Genomic DNA, 18,861 nt, shown 5'->3' with positions numbered 1-18,861 from the left:
GACCACCTGGGGTTGTCTAACGCGCACCTAAATCTAAGTACACACGAATGTTTTCGCATTTCGCCCCCATTGAAATGCGGCCGCCGCGGCCGGGATTCGATCCCGCGACCTCGTGCAGCCCAACGTATGCATAGCCACTAAGCAACCATTGCGGGTTTCTCACGGCTTTTTCAGTCGTTTTGAGGTTCATCACGAGTCACGAATTATGACTGAGTGTTCCTAAGGTAGCTAGGTTTCTATATATTTCAAAAACAAAACAAAAAATGCGGCGCGAAGCTCACAACAAAAATGTTGGGGTCCTGTATAGCACAAATACTAAAGTTACGTACGTAACCCCTTCAGGCGTCGTGTGCGAATTTGTGCACGCAATTTGCTTTTTTGCCAGTTCTGTCGAGTGGCTGCCGAGTAAAAGCAGCAGACATTACGCGTGAGCTGAATAGAACACCCTGTCAGCTCAATGGGCCTTCGCTGCACTTCTATAAGTGCTCCGCACTTCAACGGACGACCACCTTGCCGAAGGTACGTGTGATGGGACGTTTGACGTGGCGCGTTCCGGCAGCGAAGTAGAAGGAATAATCTTGAATGAATCTCGTGAAGAATGCAGGGCAATAATGCAATTTTGTAAGTGCTATAAATCTGAGATTGATTTTTTTAATTTAAGAAAAACGAATTATTACTGACTGATCATTAGTAGGTAAAAAATTACCGTCTAACTATGATGACTCATCAGACAATGCGCAAGGAACCATCATACCACCACGTATTTCTTGCAGCGGAGTGTTGAGAGCGTTGAAATGTAGTTGTGTAAATTTGACACATTTATAGACACGCCATCATAATTCGCGCATGAGGGCGATATAAGGTCGGTCATCATAATTGCGAGAATGTTTCAATTAGGGATACAGACCTCCTATGGGTTATGCGTTATATCACCTAAAGAACTGAAATAATTTTTACAAGTGTAGATGCTCTGGTTATTATTTAGTTTAGGGCCTGCCGATGTAAGAAAACAGAAACGTTAATTACCATCATTTATATATACAGCAACACGTTGAACGTGTCAAACCTCTTACTACAACTTTTGAATACAATTTTATTTTCGTTATTATCCGCACTAAATTGGCTTACGACATTGTTTTTAGTTTGCGGATGGGTATGTTTACATTCAACACTCCAAGTTCAAGATTATCTTGTGAGGCCACTAACTGGCGACATTAAGAAGTAAGTTGTATCTCTATCTTTTTGATACTCGAAGACACCTAGTTCAAGTTCACAATTGTTCTCCGAATTGGATCTTATTACTTGCCGACTCGTGCGTTATATGAACGTGAAAAACGCATTGTGCCTATAATATAATGTGTGTAAAATATCGTGTCCACATGCCAAAAGCAACTTCACTACTTAGGGGGCCAAAGTGACCTTCTCCTAACATATGTTACTGCAAGAACTACTTTTATTTGCCTAAACGCAGTCGAAGGTGTAGCACCGTGTGGTGAGTCTCCGTGTCGATGCTGCGCCTTCAAATTTAAGATGATGTAGTGGTATTCTATTAAAAAAAGAACTTCAATACTGCGTGCTTCTCGTTGTCCATGGTGACACAACAGTCTAGACCGATCGGTCAATTGGTATCGACAACGTTAACAATATTTATTTTCTGTCCACCAGAAATGCAGACGGAGAGGCCTGGGAAAGGACAGCATTGCGGAAAGGTGTCAATTAGTGTCGAATTGGTGCCAATTTTTCCGAGAATTGACGGGGGCAAAACTCGATTAAGCCACTTCCATATACGCAATTCCCTATCCACCTGACATCACGTCCAAAATGATTATTTTTTCAGATAATCGCTTCCGGGGTAACCTAGCAAACGACTGGAGGCGATGTCCAATATAATGTAGTACGCTCCTTTGGAGGATATACGAAAGGGTTATAATGTGTCGCGAACCCTGCAGCGTCCGAAGATGACGTCAGCGCGCAGTAACGAGCGTGGGCAAGCGTACGACGAACAGCCTTCATTCGCTCCTCTTATCTGCCGGCGCCCGCTTCCTCCAAGCCCACATTTAGCTATCGTGCGTCGCAACTGCCGCGGTGACTGTGTGTCCCATTTCATATAGCTTCCTCGGCCGGTGTAGTACACACCTGCACCTCCTCGGGAGCAGCAGATAAGGGAGCAGGCGCACTCACCCGGGGTGTATACACTCAGCGACGGCTCCCGGTTACGTCAACGAAAAAAAAGAAAGAAAAGGCTTGCACAACCGATCAACGCGACTGCGGACGCGTTTCCTGCCGGCCGCCGCAAAACAGAATTGGCATGGCTCAGTGCAACGCGTCCCGGATTGAGAAAAATTGTCCCAAGATGAGCGCTCGAGCTCCTCCGGAATTTGAAATGCTCCGAGCGTCTCTTGCGGTCGATTCGTGGTGCCCGCTAAAGCAAGGTTAACTTTTTTTTCTTTCTTCACGTGCTGTCAGTGACATCTTGGCCTTGCACAAGGTGGCAGAGGGGCCCTGGACATAAGAGGGACTCTGCTTTGCAGACCATCGGCAATTCGAGCTGAATTTAAGTTTTGCTTCTCTCTCTCTCTCTCTCTCTCTCTCTCTCTCTGTGGAATCCATCGTGAACTGCGGTTCTCGGCTTCGGATAAGCTTTTGTGCAAGGCCTTCTGGTTTGCGAGCATTCCAACATTCACTGATCGTACAGTCGTCCATTCCTATACATATGTACTTCATTAGTATTGAAGTGCTCAGAGCGAAGGCCCGTGGAATCATTAAATAATTGAGCTAATTGACTGACATACACACTGCGGCAATTCCATCGAGTAGAAAGCGTTCTTCATGTCAGAGGACAGCTGCGCTTGCCCACATCGGTAATTGTCAGCCGTTGCACCTGGCGTCCCTGGTGGGGTCCCGTGCTTGCAATAACTGGGCACATGGATGTATTCAAGTATTCATCCTCCAAAACCTGTTGGGCTCACGGCTTTTCGGTATGTCGCTGTCGAGTGGGCACGTTTGACGGTCGTTCAACGCTGTCGCAGATAAAGTGGTTCAGACTAAATTTAGAATTCGGAAAGCAATTTACTGTGCTAGCTGGCGGCCGAGAGTAGCTATACCGCTTTTACAAATGCATGAAAACGTTTTGGTAATTTCATGAACGATAAACGAATGGTACAAGATTGTTGAAATAAATAATTAATAAATTAGAGAACGCCCGTGTTCTCAAAGATCGCTTTTTCCCTTTCTCTCGTCTCCAGTTTGTTGCCTTCCATTCATCCATTTTTCTTACGAAGGCAATATGAGAAAGAGGAAAATGCTGGGAAGCTTAACGTAATGCGCATTATTCAACGCACACTTACATTACTGTGCTTTACTAAGGTATACAACAACCAAAACATACATACAGTTCTTATGTTACTGAAGAAAAAAATTCGCCATCTTGGAAATATAGGTTATTATTCAAACACCAGAGAAGCGTTCCCTAAGTATAAAGTTACTCGAATCATGTGATAACCTATACACTTTTCATTTATTGCATACTGCACGATATTCTTAAGAATTTCGTAGGAAGTACATAAAACAACTAGTCTCCTTCGGGCGCCGTCGCATTAATGTGGACACCAGAAATCCTGAGACTTAGTCAATCCCACACTTCAGAACACTCTATAAACATCAGTCGTTAATACATCACGTACCAAAGTCACTTCGAACGAACACAAAAATATTGAGAACTTCAGTGAACAAGAACTCCGCTCATACTTTATTCGCTTCTAATGTATCTGATGTGATTATCATTCTCTTCTGCATCGTTATGAGTACACATGTATAGTGTACAGCCTGTTTCGTTTTCTTAGCTAATGTTAATCTTCTAAATTTCACTTTCATGCTGCGTTGTACAGCTGGTGTTAGATTGTTTTGTTTAGCTATACTATTGCTATAGTAGTGTTGCATAGAATTCATTGTGTTAAAGCTTCTTGAAATGCTGGTAAGCCGTTGTGGTGTTCAGTCATGGGCGAGGCACAGGTAAAACAAATCGTGATCTACCGTTCTCTGCTCGGCATGATTCCAGATTTCCCGCGTCGTTCGGCCAGCAACAGGCGGCCAGTAGTACAACAAAACGCAAAAAAAAAAAAGAATTATGCAATCGTGGCCTCAGATACCGCGAGCACCGTTAAGCTTCTCGTCTTACTCGAGGCTCTTCCAAAGCTCGGAAGTTGAAACGCATATGCACTGTTCTCTTTTCTTTTTTTTCGACGAGAGCAGCCAAGAGTGTGTGGTAAATCAAACGTAGAGTGCTCCGCGTGCCAGGCATTTTGTTGTTACCGTCGCGGCGGGAAGGCTGTTTCAGCTCACTGGACCGAGGAAAAAAAAAAAAAAAGAAAACCCAGTGAGGCTGTCGTGGTCGCACGCGTCATGGCGAGCGAGAGTTCTTCACGGGACTCGGAAGGGCACGCAGTTTCCCCTCGGAGGAACGGTGCCAAGACGATTCTCATTACCTGAATGTTTCGCTTACCAAAACTCGGCCGCCTATTTATTATTATTTTTTTGTCGCCTTCCTTTCCCTTCTTTTCTTGTTTTCTGTTATTTCGCTATTCGTGCTGATCGCTGACACGTGCCCCTCATTCAGGCGTGCTGACACGTTCTTCAGTCTGCGTTTTAAGGGTGCGACTGCGTTCGGCGGTTCGTTCGATAGAAAAAGCTTGGGAGTCTGAGTGATTCGCAAGAGGGTCTGGGTGTGTCCGAAACAAAAAACGAAGGACGTGCGTAACGAAGCGATTGGCGTCCCGAGATGTGAACAGTGCGGTAGACCATTACCGCTACGCGGCAGTGAGGGCTGGTTAATTGCTATATAGAGGCTTCATGCGTTTCGTGTACTCGTATAGATAGATGCACGCACACGAGGTTCCCGCAAGGTTAAGGAACGGGAGACAACGAGGACACGCGGAAGGACGGAGAGAGAGAAAATAATAAAACAGCAGCGCATTAAACGGTTTAGCCGCGTATTTGTCGCCTAAGCTGCCTGTCCTGGCCCGGTGGTATGTACGCGTATAGCTGACTAGCAGGGGAGGAATGCAAAATCGTTCCTGTAACTACACTTATAAATGCACGTTAGAGAGCCCCAGGTGGTCAAAGTGTAATCCGGAGCCCTCCACCATACGGCGTGCCTCATAATCATTTCGTGGTTTCGGCACGTACAAGGCCCGCAATTTAATTGGATATGAACATTCTCTAATGGATGCTGAAAAAAGAAAGTAAGAAACAGAAAAAGGCCGGTCATTTTACGATTCACCACAGGCTTATCTTCTTCGGAACATCGCGTGCGCATTCTTGATCGGACGCCTTATTTACAACGCGCGGTGGGAGAAAAACAGACGAGGTCGATGTCGCGCTGTCGAAACCACTCGCGTCATCCAGTCACGGCATCGCTGTTATTACACACCACACCCGGCGCTCGTCTCGAAGCAAGCAGCACCGAGGAGGAAAGTACCTGCCAGTGTGCACGCTCGTCACAAGGCTGGGCGTGTGGACTGCCATCGACGATCTCGATGTCCCAAGGCATTTCTGCCACCGCAGCTTGAGGCGAAGGAGCACTCTGGTTTGACGTCGCGGTGGGTTGGAAAATTTCTTCGCGATTAGCGCCTATATGCTCGCGCATAAATTTTCCTGGGAGATGGCTAACGAAAATGTCGAGAAGCTGAGAGACTCAATTTTTTTGATCAAGTGAGGCTTATGTGAAATAAGTACGTCTACTCAATCTAAGAATACGCATGCAATACAAGAAAACAAACCTTGCTTTTCTTCTTTTTTTAATCATCTAGATAGCTCGTGTCAGCAGAGAGTTAAACTCACAATAATCTCCGATTTTTAGAGAAGTGAAGTGTAACTGTAGTTGCCTGCACACGTACATCAGGACGCATTGATCTCTCAATATATAGTTGTTACGTTTATGAGTGTCGGGGGGGGGGGGGGGGGGAGGTGTCACCAATATATATATATATATATATATATATATATATATATATATATATATATATATATATATATATATATATATATATATATATATATATATATATATATATATATAATTTGTGCGTGCGGCGCCCGGAGCAAGAACAATACGAAATGTTTATTGCGTTCCGTATAAAGCAGGACGGCTGTGTGTGCTGCTTCCTTGGATTTCGGCCGCCGCGAGGCAGTTTTCCTCGAGCGTCTCGTGGTTCGCCGTACATACATACGTGTCGTTTGTTTTTCGAAACGTGACAGGGCGAACTCTGCAGTGTGCGAGCATATGGGCGTGTCCTAACGCTTGCTCGCTCCACGACGGCGACACGCGCTGCTGCGAGGGAATCGCTGAATAAGCTCGCCGTGTTGCAATGCGTCGGCGAGATCTTGAGCGCGAGGGCGCGTGAAGAGGCTGTCGGTGTTCGCCGCCGCGGCAAATACCCTCGAAGTACGGAATTCCCGCCCGCGTTAATAATACGCGGGAGTGTGGAGTGCGGAACCCACACCGCACTATGTAAGTGTTCTTAAGTCAAGCCGCAGCGCGCGGCCAGCGTGGGTGTGTGTGGACCCTCGGTTCTGCACACACATTCGTTGGCGGCGACGGCTCCGTGTGACGTACAATACGCGCCACTTTGTGTATACATTCGACTGGGGCTTGTTCGTTTCCGTGAACTACTTCCTTCTGCATGGCTGCCCCGAAGGGGACTGTGCGACAGTCGAAATGACGGGAATCCCCTTGTCGAAACTATGCGTAGGCCGCTCCGCCTGTGTATACAGCGTCTGTGGGTTCCGGTGGTGAGAGGTATACAGGTTTATACTGTGGCACCACCACCGTTAATATGCGGAGTGATCATATTTTTTTTTTAGTTTTACGGAATTTATGGAAATCGCCTGTCGCAGATAACATTTGAGTGGAGTTCCAGTTCGTTGCACGAGAAATCGAAGTACTTATTGAAATAATTAACAAAATAGTAATAATTACCTTCTTCTTACTTAATTACATTTCGGCACATATTGCGATTTGCAAATTAGTGCCCGTTAGTTTGTCAGCCGTGCACACTTGGAATTAGTTCTCAGAACGGCACCAGTTTGGAGATATGCGCCATCAGACGCACTGTGAGAATGCACTGTTGGTCCGCTTACTTTTTTTTAACAAAACGCTCTTTTATGCATTGCAGCACAAAAGTTACTGGCACTTCCGTGTATATCGTCCTACAGTTTCGGAAATAATATCTTGGAACTGGTGTCATCCTGGAAATTAATTTCAATTTAATGCGCCTTGCAATCTCACCGGCCACAATGCGTAAATTGCAATATGTGCCGTAAAATAATTATTTTCATAAGTTAATTATTCAACTATTGTTGATTTGATGACTATGTGCTTCGATTTATTGTGCTAGTAATGTCCACTACTTCGAATAACCTAGCTAAACGGCAAGAATTATGTTATCTACCGCAGGCAATTTTTAAAAATTCTGTAAAACTTAAAAACAATCGCCCTGTATGTCCAAGTGTTCAAGCGCAAAATGGGAGGTCTTCTTAGTAACTTTTTTTAATCTCAAAAACATTTCTTCTCTTTTATGGCAACCATGCGCAATGGCAGGGAGAGGCTAATTCAAGATTTGAGTGGAGCCCCGGATCCTTGAATCAGTCAAGAGAAGGGGGCGGGGGGGGGGGGGGGGGGCTACCGACATGCGCTATAGGACCGGGCATGCGAACTCCACCCAGTCCACCTGGTACGCGCTGAAATATTTGACACGAGAGCTGCAGGCAGGAGCAGCGACGGCTGATCCAACGGGCACGCGGAGTGGCGCGAGCCAATGGGGCCCCGATCTAAGGTCTCCACCCTACGATGAAGATGTCGCACCCTAACACAAAGAATTCTCTCTCTCTCTCTCTCTCTCTCTTGACAGCCATAGCTATGAAAGCTTATTTCATGAAGTTTTCTTGTCACGTTTACGTCTCGTCTGCAATACGACCCAGCTTTCTCCTAATTGCAGGGGGCAAAGCGTCTCAGTTCGTACTGATGACAGACGGCTGTCACGTTTACTCACCGCAGAAAATGTCACTGAGGAAGGTATTGAATTGAATTCTGGGGTTTCAGTTGCATGCCAAAGCATCAACTTGATTATGAGGCACGCCGTAGTGGGGGACTCCAGGATAATTTTGGCCACCATGGGAATCCTTAGCGTGCCTCCAATGGACGGGACACCGGCGTTTCTTGTTTGTTTGTTTACTTCTTTCTTTCTCTATAGTTTTTTTTTTTTTTTTCATTTCGCGCCCATCTAAACGCGGCCGGAATTCGATCCCGCGACCTCGTGCTTATCAGCGCGGCACCACAGCCGCCGAGCCACCGCGGCGGGTCGAACAAAAGAAAAAACAAGCTTCGTTTACGTTCCAATACGCGATTCGCTTCAACTGCCTCGATAGTGTGAGACAGATCGCGAGACAGACCAGTGCCCACAAGGCTGCGGAATTTTTTTCCCGCTCTCTGATGTCGACGACGCACTGCGCCCGTCGCGTCGTCCCGCGCCACAGCGTCGTCGACGACGTCAACGTCTCGGCGTGCGCCAGCCCGCCAGCTGGCTGCTCCGCTCACCGACGCGGGCCACTTTCGCCCGTCGGCAGCGACGGCGCGTGAAACTGGTTTCACCCCCCCCCCCCCCTCGCGCCACTCCGCCAGGAAGCCTCGCTCGGCCCCGAGGCTTTAGCGGCGGCGGTCGCGTTGCGACCGCGATGTATAGTAGCGCGCACGCACTCTTTCGCGTGTATCCGTGTCGCGACGCTGACACTTGGGGGACGATCTCGGCGAAATAACCCACCTCTGGGACAAACCGCTGATAAAGAGAGAGTGAGAGAGAGAGAGCAAGCGAGAGAAAGAAAGAGATTCGCAGCAACAGCAGCAGCATGAACGTATACGTACGTGGCACTGACTCGTCGAACGCATGAACTCGAGTCCCAAAGAGTGGCCGAAGGAAAAATGGAGTGAAACTCTTCGTCGTCTCGGACGGCGTTCGACAGTCGACAACGAACGCGACTAAGCCGATGTGTTCGGCACTGCCCACGGGGAGGAGTTCAGAGCAAAGCGCGAGTCAGCTGACCCGTTGTCACTATATTTACCAAGAATGTATGGCCACGCTTGCCGCCGCGCACACGGGCCTAGACTGTCAGCGCGAGCAAGGACAGTGCACTCAGATGGCACCATCGAACTCTGTTATCAAAACCCTGCTGCGACAAATAATCGCCGCCCTGCAGCTGCTACTGTCCGCTTTAAATACGCCAGTGGCGCTAACAGCGGTTAAAATTATGAACGCTATAGACAGTCTCCTGGCTACATTGCAGTAACTTCTAACTCTGCTCGCTAAGATGACTGTGCTGTGGTGTGAAGTGTACACGTACACAAGGCACAGATACAGTATGATGTGCAGCCCTCATCGTATTTGCCGTACCACCACCCTCTTTCCTCTTCTCATCCCACCTCTATTATTCCCCAAACCCCTTCCCCAGCGTGGAGTAGCAGGCTAGAGGCACTTCACTCAGGCCGACCTCTCCACCTTTCTGCCATTAAACATTATCTCTCTCTCTCTCTCTCTCTCTCTCTCTCTCTCTCTCTCTACCAAGCCCACGGAACGCGGGTTTTTCTGAGCATGTTTTACATGGCGATGCGCTCTGTATGGGTAAATTATATTATTTATTTATTTATTTATTTATTTATTTATTTATTATCATACCATAAGGGCGCAATAGGCGTTACAGAGGGGGCGGGTACATGACTTAAAAACAATCAGTTATAAGTTGAAAAAGAAAGGAAACGAATAAGATAGACAAGCATAAACAACAGCAAATAAAAACAAAAACTAAATTAAACGCACAGAAATTCGAGTACTACGAAAGGATAATCGGTTACAGCATTCTTGAATGACGATGCGTCGGTTATGGTGGCGATAGAAGAGGAGAGGTGGCTCCACTCAGAACAGAGGTTGTTGGCATAAAAGAATGCAGGAAAATGTCAGTTGGACAACGAAGAGCAGCTACTTTATTGATATGTTCGACGCAGGACGATACGTGCACTGGCTGAGTGAGAAGAGAGTTGCTGATTTAATGAGCGGTGATGAGCGGACAGGCGGCCATTGGAATATGAACCTGGCAACGTTTAACGCTATAACGTTATCTAGTGAGGCGAGTCTAGCAGTGCTATTGGAGGAATTAGATGGCAGTAAATGGGATATAATAGGGCTCAGTGAAGTTAGGAGGCCAAAAGAAGCATATACAGTGCTAAAAAGCGGGCACGTCCTGTGCTACCGGGGCTTAGCAGAGAGACGAGAACTAGGAGTCTGATTCCTGATTAATAAGAACATAGCTGGTAACATACAGGAATTCTACAGCATTAACGAGAGGGTGGCATGTCTTGTTGTGAAACTTAATAAGAGGTACAAAATGAAGGTTGCACAGGTCTACGGCCCTACATCTAGTCATGATGACCAGGAAGTCGAAAGCTTCTATGAAGACGTGGAATCGGCGATGGGTAAAGTCAAAACAAAATACAGTATACTGATGGGCGATTTCAATGCCAGGGTAAGCAAGAAGCAGGCCGGAGACAAGTCAGTGGGGGAATATGGCATAGGCTCTAGGAATAGCAGAGGAGAGTTATTAGTAGAGTTTGCAGAACAGAATAATATGCGGATAATGAATACCTTTTTCCGCAAGCGGGTTAGCCGAAAGTGGACGTGGAGGAGCCCGAATGGTGAGACTAGAAATGAAATCGACTTCATACTCTGCGCGAACCCTGGCATCATACAATATGTAGACGTGCTCGGCAAGGTGAGCTGCAGTGACCATAGGATGATAAGAACTCGAATTAGCCTTGACTTGAGGAGGGAACGGAGGAAACTGGTACATAAGAAGCCAATCAATGAGTTAGCGGTAAGAGGGAAACTAGAGGAATTCCGGGTCAAGCTACAGAACAGATATTCGGCTTTAACCCAGGAAGAGGACCATAGTGTTGAAGCAATGAACGACAATCTTATGGGCATCACTAAGGAGTGCGCAATAGAAGTCGGTGGTAACGCCGTTAAACAGGAAACCAGTAAGCTATCGCAGGAGACGAAAGATCTGATCAAGAAACGCCAATGTATGAAAGCCTCTAACCCTACAGCTAGAATAGAACTGGCAGAACTTTCTAAGTTAATCAACAAGCGTAAGACAGCGGACATAAGGAACTATAATATGGATAGAATTGAACAGGCTCTCAGGAACGGAGGAAGCCTAAAAGCAGTGAAAAAGAAACTAGGAATAGGCAAGAATCAAATGTGTGCGTTAAGAGACAAAGCCGGCAATATTGTTACTAATATGGATGAGATAGTTCAAGTGGCTGAGGAGTTCTATAGAGATTTGTACAGTACCAGTGGCACCAAAGACGATAATGGAAGAGAAAATAGTCTGGAGGAATTTGACATCCAACAAGTAACACCGGAAGAGGTAAAGAATGCCTTGGGAGCTATGCAAAGGGGGAAGGCAGCTGGGGAGGATCAGGTAACAGCAGATTTGTTGAAGGATGATGGGAACACTGTCCTAGAAAGATTGGCCGCCCTATATACACAATGCCTCATGACCTCGAACGTACCGGAATCTTGGAAGAACGCTAACATAATCCTAATCCATAAGAAAGGGGACGCCAAAGACTTGAAAAATTATAGACCGATCAGCTTACTGTCCGTTGCCTACAAAGTATTTACTAAGGTAATCGCAAATAGAATCAGGAATACCTTAGATTTCTGTCAATCAAAGGACCAGGCAGGATTCCGTAAAGGCTACTCAACAATAGACCATATTCACACTATCAATCAGGTGATAGAGAAATGTGCGGAATATAACCAACCCTTATATATAGCCTTCATTGATTACGAAAAAACATTTGATTCAGTCGAAACCTCAGCAGTCATGAAGGCACTACGGAATCAAGGTGTAGATGAGCCATATGTAAAGATACTGGAAGATATCTACAGCGGTTCCACAGCCACCGTAATCCTCCACAAAGAAAGCAACAAAATCCCAATAAAGAAAGGCGTCAGACAGGGAGATACGATATCTCCAATGCTATTCACAGCATGTTTACAGGAGGTATTTAGAGACCTGGAGTGGGAAGAATTGGGGATAAAAGTTGATGGAGAATACCTTAGCAACTTGCGATTCGCTGATGATATTGCCTTGCTTAGTAACTCGGGAGACCAATTGCAATGCATGCTCACTGACCTTGAAAGGCAAAGCGTGGGTGGGTCTGAAAATTAATCTACAGATAACTAAAGTAATGTTTAACAGTCTCGGAAGAGAACAGCAGTTTACGATAGCTAGCGAGGCACTGGAAGTGGTAAGGGAATACATCTACTTAGGGCAGGTAGTGACCACGGATCCGGATCATGAGACTGAAATAACCAGAAGAATAAGAATGGGCTGGGGTGCGTTTGGCAGGCATTCTCAAATCATGAACAGCAGGTTGCCGCTATCCCTCAAGAGGAAAGTGTATAACAGCTGTGTCTTACCAGTACTCACCTACGGGGCAGAAACCTGGAGGCTTACGAAAAGGGTTCTGCTGAAATTGAGGACGACGCAACGAGCTATGGAAAGAAGAATGATAGGTGTAACGTTAAGGGATAAGAAAAGAGCAGATTGGGTGAGGGAACAAACGCGGGTAAATGACATCTTAGTTGAAATCAAGAAAAAGAAATGGGCATGGGCCGGACATGTAATGAGGAGGGAAGATAACCGATGGTCATTAAGGGTTACGGACTGGATTCCAAGGGAAGGGAAGCGTAGCAGGGGGCGGCAGAAAGTTAGGTGGGCGGATGACATTAAGACGTTTTCAGGGACAACATGGCCACAATTAGTACATGACCGGGGTAGTTGGAGAAGTATGGGAGAGGCCTTTGCCCTACAGTGGGCGTAATCAGGCTGATGATGATGATGATGATGAACTAGGCTGATGATGATGATGATGATGATGATGATGATGATGATGATGATGATGATGGAACGCTTTGCGGAATAAACAAACGCGCGGAATGTTGCACAGAGTTTGAAGGTTGGGTGACAATTTCCTCTGCGAGACACTGGCGGTACGGGAATAGTTCGATATAATATAAAAATAAAACGGGCTGATCGATTCTGAAGAGATTCCATGGATTAAATGAGAATGCGGCGAGCCGGGTCCCAGACTGCATGCACATGCGTAGGTATTCGAAGTTCGGACGAACGAACGTTTGATAAAGTGTTATTTCTTAAACGCTGTGGAGCTCGGAAAATATACCGTCGGAATTTTTCCGAGAGTGCCATTGGCATTAATTATGATGTAGTCAATGTGAGTGTGCCGTGACAAGCCAACAGATACGTGAACACCGAGATATTCGTATGCAGCCACGCGCTCCAGTGCGATGTCATTAATTCTGTATTCCGAAGATATTGTTGTATTAGTGCTTCGCGAAAATGTCATGTACTCGCATTTACTGACGGTGAGGGTCGTTAACCATTTACTGCACCATCCAGAAACATTGCTTAGATCAGATTGAAGGACAAGTGTATCATTAGGGTTATTTATGTCGCGATAGATAACGCAGTCATCTGCAAATAGCTTTACGCTAGAGTTAATATGATCTGGAAGATCAGTTATATAGATCAGGAAATGGTATTGGACCTAATACGGAACCTTGATGGGCGCCAGGTTGAACAGAACAAAGAGAGGAAGCGTAATTATTAGCGATAACATAATGTGTGCGGTTAGATAAATAAGCATTTGATCCATTTGAGGATGTTCGGATCAGTATTCGAAGTGCTGATTTTTAGTAGTTGTAGTCAATTATGTACTTTGTCGAAAGCCTTAGAAAAGTCCAGAAACATACCATGATGAACAGAGCCTCGATCTAGAGCTTCTGCAATGTGATGAGTAAATAACAGACGCTAATTAGAACATAACTAGAAGATAACTAGATTTTTAAATGAAATCCAGTTTTCTTCCACTACAATCCAAAAATGTACCAATGCAGCCATCCGGAAATAATTCAAGGTTCTTATTAACTGGAACATAATCTCCTAATCTCTCTTTTTGTAATCTGTGAACTTCTTTGTGGAGAACCTCGATGGCTGACGCGTGTTGCAGGTTGTTATAATGAAATGAATAAGGCTGTGGTCACTTAAAACAGGTATGTATGAAATCGAGTGTACGAGACCAGGTGCTGTTGTTAAGATGAGATTAAGAATGTTAGCCGATGTAGAACCAATTCTAGTAGGTTTGGAGACGATCTGAGTGAAGTTGAAGTCCAAGCACAAGGGAGCAAAAGATGAAACACCAGGTAATGTTTCAGGTACAACCGTGACATGTCTAGACCAGTTAAGTTGGGGCACATTGAAGTCACCCAAGCGAAATAATGGTGAGATCGGGTACTGAAAAACCAGGTTATTAAGCATGTCATGTAATTTTTCACTGAAATCTGAAGCAACATTTGGTGGGTGGAAGCTTATGCATGCGCAAAAAAAATTTTTTGTGTGTGATTTAATGAAATGCAAACACAACTAAATTCCAAATCTGAGTTGGTTACAATAATGTGCGATGCAAGCTTATCGGCTACAGCAATAAGCACGACAGCACCAGGTTTGTCAGAGCGATCACAGCGACAGCTCACGTAGTTTTTTTTTCAAATTAGAAAAGTTTTGAGCTGTCAATTCTTGACGATAACCAGGTTTCAGTAAGTAAAACCACATCGGCAGAGCATGCGTCCAAGATTGATGACATAGCTTCACGTTTATTAACAATGCTTCTAATATCCGTCAATAATAATAATAATAATAAAAAATACGCCACGGTGAGTAGCGGCCGGGGCTTTTAGGTGGGATAACGACCGATTGTAAGAAGCCGACGTAGATGTAGGTGATGCATCCGTCATAACGGAATCATTACCATACTCAAGGACGTAAACACAGCTGGTAGCTGAACAGTAAACGTAACACTTTTTCTCGATGTAGAGCTTATTATAACGGATTCAAAATTACTTTCCACAAGATTTGCCGTAATCTAACCAATCGTCACTGCTGTTTAAGGCTTAGGTTCATAGCACCATTCAGAAGGGAAACAATCTTGTCTTCAGAGTGAGTGAGCCCATGTTCGCGCTGCTGTGTTAGTAATGCCGTGACATATAAGGCTAACCCTGCGGGAACGGTGTTCCAACGGTGTTTCGACTACTTTGGTTGCAGAGCTTTGTCCGACTGGGATTTCGGCCGGTGATAACCTAGTTTCATCTGTGAGAAGCCTGCTGACTATGTTGGAAATACGCTGCTCAAGTGATTGCTGAGCCTCTCTCAGCTCATTAAGGGCGCTCACGAGTTCATCATGTTTTTTATCAACTTTTTAGTGCAGCGATTTCACGAGAGCAAGAAGCTGGCCGTATTGCTTGCCAGCAGGATCTTCCTTTGGTGGCCCTGCATTTAATTCAGTGTTACCAGACATAAGCAGCAGCTTAGCAACGTGAATGCACTCGCAGAATACAGTGAACAAAACATTTGGGCATGGAAGTACAAGCAAGCAAAGGTCGTTTGACTTTCCGCAGTTTAGTGAAGGGGGCCGACCCACCAGCATCAAAAAAGAAAAAGAAAAAAAAGCAGAAGGGTGGAGGCATGGTCTGCATTGTGCGTGTACTTCCATGCCAACTGAGCTGCCGCGAAACTGCCCCGGCGAGCTCGTCTTCCTCCGTATCCTGCGATACGCCTATGCGGCTGTACCACCTGTGATATGCATGGCGTGAAACTCCTACAGTGTACTCGTTCCATGTTGTGCGGCTGCATCCCTGTGGCACAGGCTTATATGCGGCTTGTGCTGGCCACACTGGTCCTCTGTGACGACACAAGCCACACTGGCCTCTGTGCAAGCAGTAGTTCTATGGCCACCATCGCACTCAGCTGCATCCCTGCCAGCTGCATCCCTATGGCACAGGCTTATGTGCGGCTTGTGCTGGCCGCACTGGTCCTCTGTGACGACACAAACCACACTGGCCTCTGTGCAAGCATTAGTTCTATGGCCACCATCGCACAGGCAGTATATCATAAGGGAGCTTTGCACGTGTCGTAATTTGCGCAATGATCTACAGGGGGAAATAGGGGAAATTTTGCACCACACCGGAGTCGGACGTCACAACGTACACGGCTGGAGATAAGCAGCAGATATACAACTCCATATAAGTGGATAAAATTCAGTCGGGAATGCTCATCTTTCTAGTGGTGTCCCAAAGCATGCATGCTGCACTGTATCGTGGCACTTTCCCGTATACTGCCACCCGAGTGCCAGAATCGCTGCATTCAATTAGCGATTCAATGGTGCCACGCTTCCTTAATAAAGGTGTTCGCTGAGAGCGAGGCGATGCAGTCCCAATCTAAGATACAGCGTTGATACTCTCAGTACAGGCATTTCTCGAACAATGTTATCATGCCCGGCCACGGCCAGGAAGTTATCCATTGTATAGTATAAGCCATGGAGGCGCGCTTATCGAGCCGTCGCGTATTGCACGCGGCGCATAGAGACGGGCAGAAAAGGGTCAGTGTGCGTGAAAGCCACGCGAGTCATTGAGGACACGCCTGAGCCGCTCCGAATGACTGTTGACCAGCTTCAGGCTTTGTGTGCAGCGGTCGTCGCGGTTATTCTGTCCAGGACAGAGAGCCTCGCCGAGTCCGGGTGCCCGAACGCAAAACGAGCGTTTCACGTGCGACGAGCACATCTTGCCCTCTGCCACAACGGCAGGGTTTTGGGAACATGTCGCTGGAATTTGGCTGCTTTGGGAACGCCGCGCACGAGACTGAGGATGGCAGAAATTTGAAAGGATATGTTTACGCGTCGATCGAGAAGAGAAAACCGGACGTTGTGTAGGACTCGGAGGAAAACAGACTGATACAAGAGAAATAAAAAGAAAAGAAAAGGAAGAAAATATATTAGAGTTTTACGTGCCAAAACCACGATATGAATATGAGGCACGCCGTATAGTGGGGGACTCCGGATTAATTTTGACCACCTGAGGTTCTTTCGCGTGCACCCAATGCATGGTACACGGGCGTGTTTAGAATTTCGTCCCCATCGAAATGCGGCCGCCGCGTCTGGGATTCGATTCCTCGCTCTCGGGCTTAGCAGCGCAGCGTCACTGCCCCTTGACCACCACAGCGGGTACGTAAAATGTATATATATATAAGCGGGAAGATATTGTGCGAAAATAATTTATTTTATTGCGAAGCTATATGGACACTATATAAACGAAGGTATATGGACACTATACATGGAACTATATGGACACTCCAGACGCATTTCTGCCATCGGCGTCGCCGTCGCCGTGAGGTTCCGTGTGAAGCCCAAGGGCGATAATATCGTCGCCGCTCGCCGTATGCTGTACGTGCAAGTGAAAGATTGCGAGAGTGAGTCGCCGATCCCGGCTCAAGTCATTCGCACGCAAGGGAGGAAAGTCGGGAGGAAGCGCGCCGTCTTCCACATATATAGGGCATTTTTGCCCTCCGTCTCATTTCCGGCTGGGTAGCACGTAGGCGAATATATCCTGGATAAACCCCTTCTTTTCAATGAAAAGCTTTCTCTCTCTCTTTCTTTTGTTCACTACTTTCATTGTCAATGGTCCGTGCGCCGCGCCATCCCCGGGGTGAGAGAGAAATTAATCGCTGCCTTATTCGGGCTCACATCGCAGTACACTGTACCGCGGGAAAGCTGAAGCTTGTCGGTAGCGCGAGGCGGGCTTTGTGACAACGAGACTGAGGAGCGCTGAAGAAGTGTACGACGTCAGCCAAGCATTGCGAGGAGTAGAGAATAGCAGCAGCAACAATGGCATCGCCAACGACAACAGCAGCAGAAGCAGCAAACGAAGTGAAGCGGACTTACCTGTTGCGCAATGGGCCGCTGACGTTGCACCACGGTGCGCAAGAAAGGGAAACGAGGCCAATTTCGGGCGCACGAATCGCATAAGCAGCAAAGAGAGAGAGAGAGAGAGAGAGAGAGAGAGAGAGAGAGAGAGCGAAAGACGGAGCCGTGATGATCGCGAGCGCTATTTCTGGCGCTATTTCTGTGCAGCAAGCATACAATGGTTTATCGCGAGGCCCGGCTGTTGCTTCCCGTAGTTGTCACGTGGTATATTCCGACCCCTAACTTGCTTCAAGACCGTATGCTTCTCCAGAGCGGTGCTTCCCTCTTAAAGAAATGAAACGAAAGAAGAAGCCAGGTCTTAATGGTCAGCTTAAGTGCACTGTGAACTGCTGTAGTCTCGAAAACGGTTGACTCTTCGCGACGGCTATCGTGCTGTGCGCAAACTCACAAAGATGGTGCAGAGAGACGCACAAACCCGCTCACAACCCGCGTTGGCATGGTGCAATATTCGAATGATTGCTATAAAGCTCCGCAAGACGGATGTTCACAAGAAGTTGGAGGCGGGAAGTTGTAGACATGAGGGTCCTCAGCCTACACGTGGCCAACGTTTCGATAAGGAATACACGTGTTTTTAAGGGCAACGATTTGTTGTTGCCCCGACGACGGACACTCGCAAAATGTTTTCATCGCAAGCCAGGCGTCCTTGTTTCGCAGGTTTGGCACTCGCGTGCAACGATACCGGCGATCGCATTCTCAATCCACCACCTTTCAGGTGTCGCTTTCAGCGCGCGCACCGATATTGGCCGAGCCAGCGGAATCGGTATGCGATGAAAAGAATGGCGCATACCTCCGCGGTCGCCGTTTATTTCGCGTCGCAAACACTCTCGAGCGCGACTCGCAGAATGCCCGTACAGTTCAAGTGAGACGTCACGCTGAGTATTACGCAACCGTACAGGCGGGGAGTGTATCCACGA

General features: G+C 46.7%; 1 protein-coding gene across 1 annotated transcript in view; it reads left to right on the top strand.

Annotated features, from left to right (window-relative positions):
• The window catches only part of Ptr (patched domain-containing protein), a 118,867-nt gene that overhangs the window by 11,503 nt on the left and 88,503 nt on the right, over positions 1 to 18,861 (top strand). The gene's annotated exons all lie outside the window — the stretch shown is intronic.

This window comes from Dermacentor andersoni, chromosome 2 (assembly GCF_023375885.2).
Source record: "Dermacentor andersoni chromosome 2, qqDerAnde1_hic_scaffold, whole genome shotgun sequence".
In the NCBI taxonomy this organism is placed as follows: Eukaryota; Metazoa; Arthropoda; class Arachnida; order Ixodida; family Ixodidae; genus Dermacentor; species Dermacentor andersoni.
The sequence above is the reverse complement of the archived record's forward strand: the minus strand, read 5'-3'. Positions and strand labels throughout refer to the sequence as shown.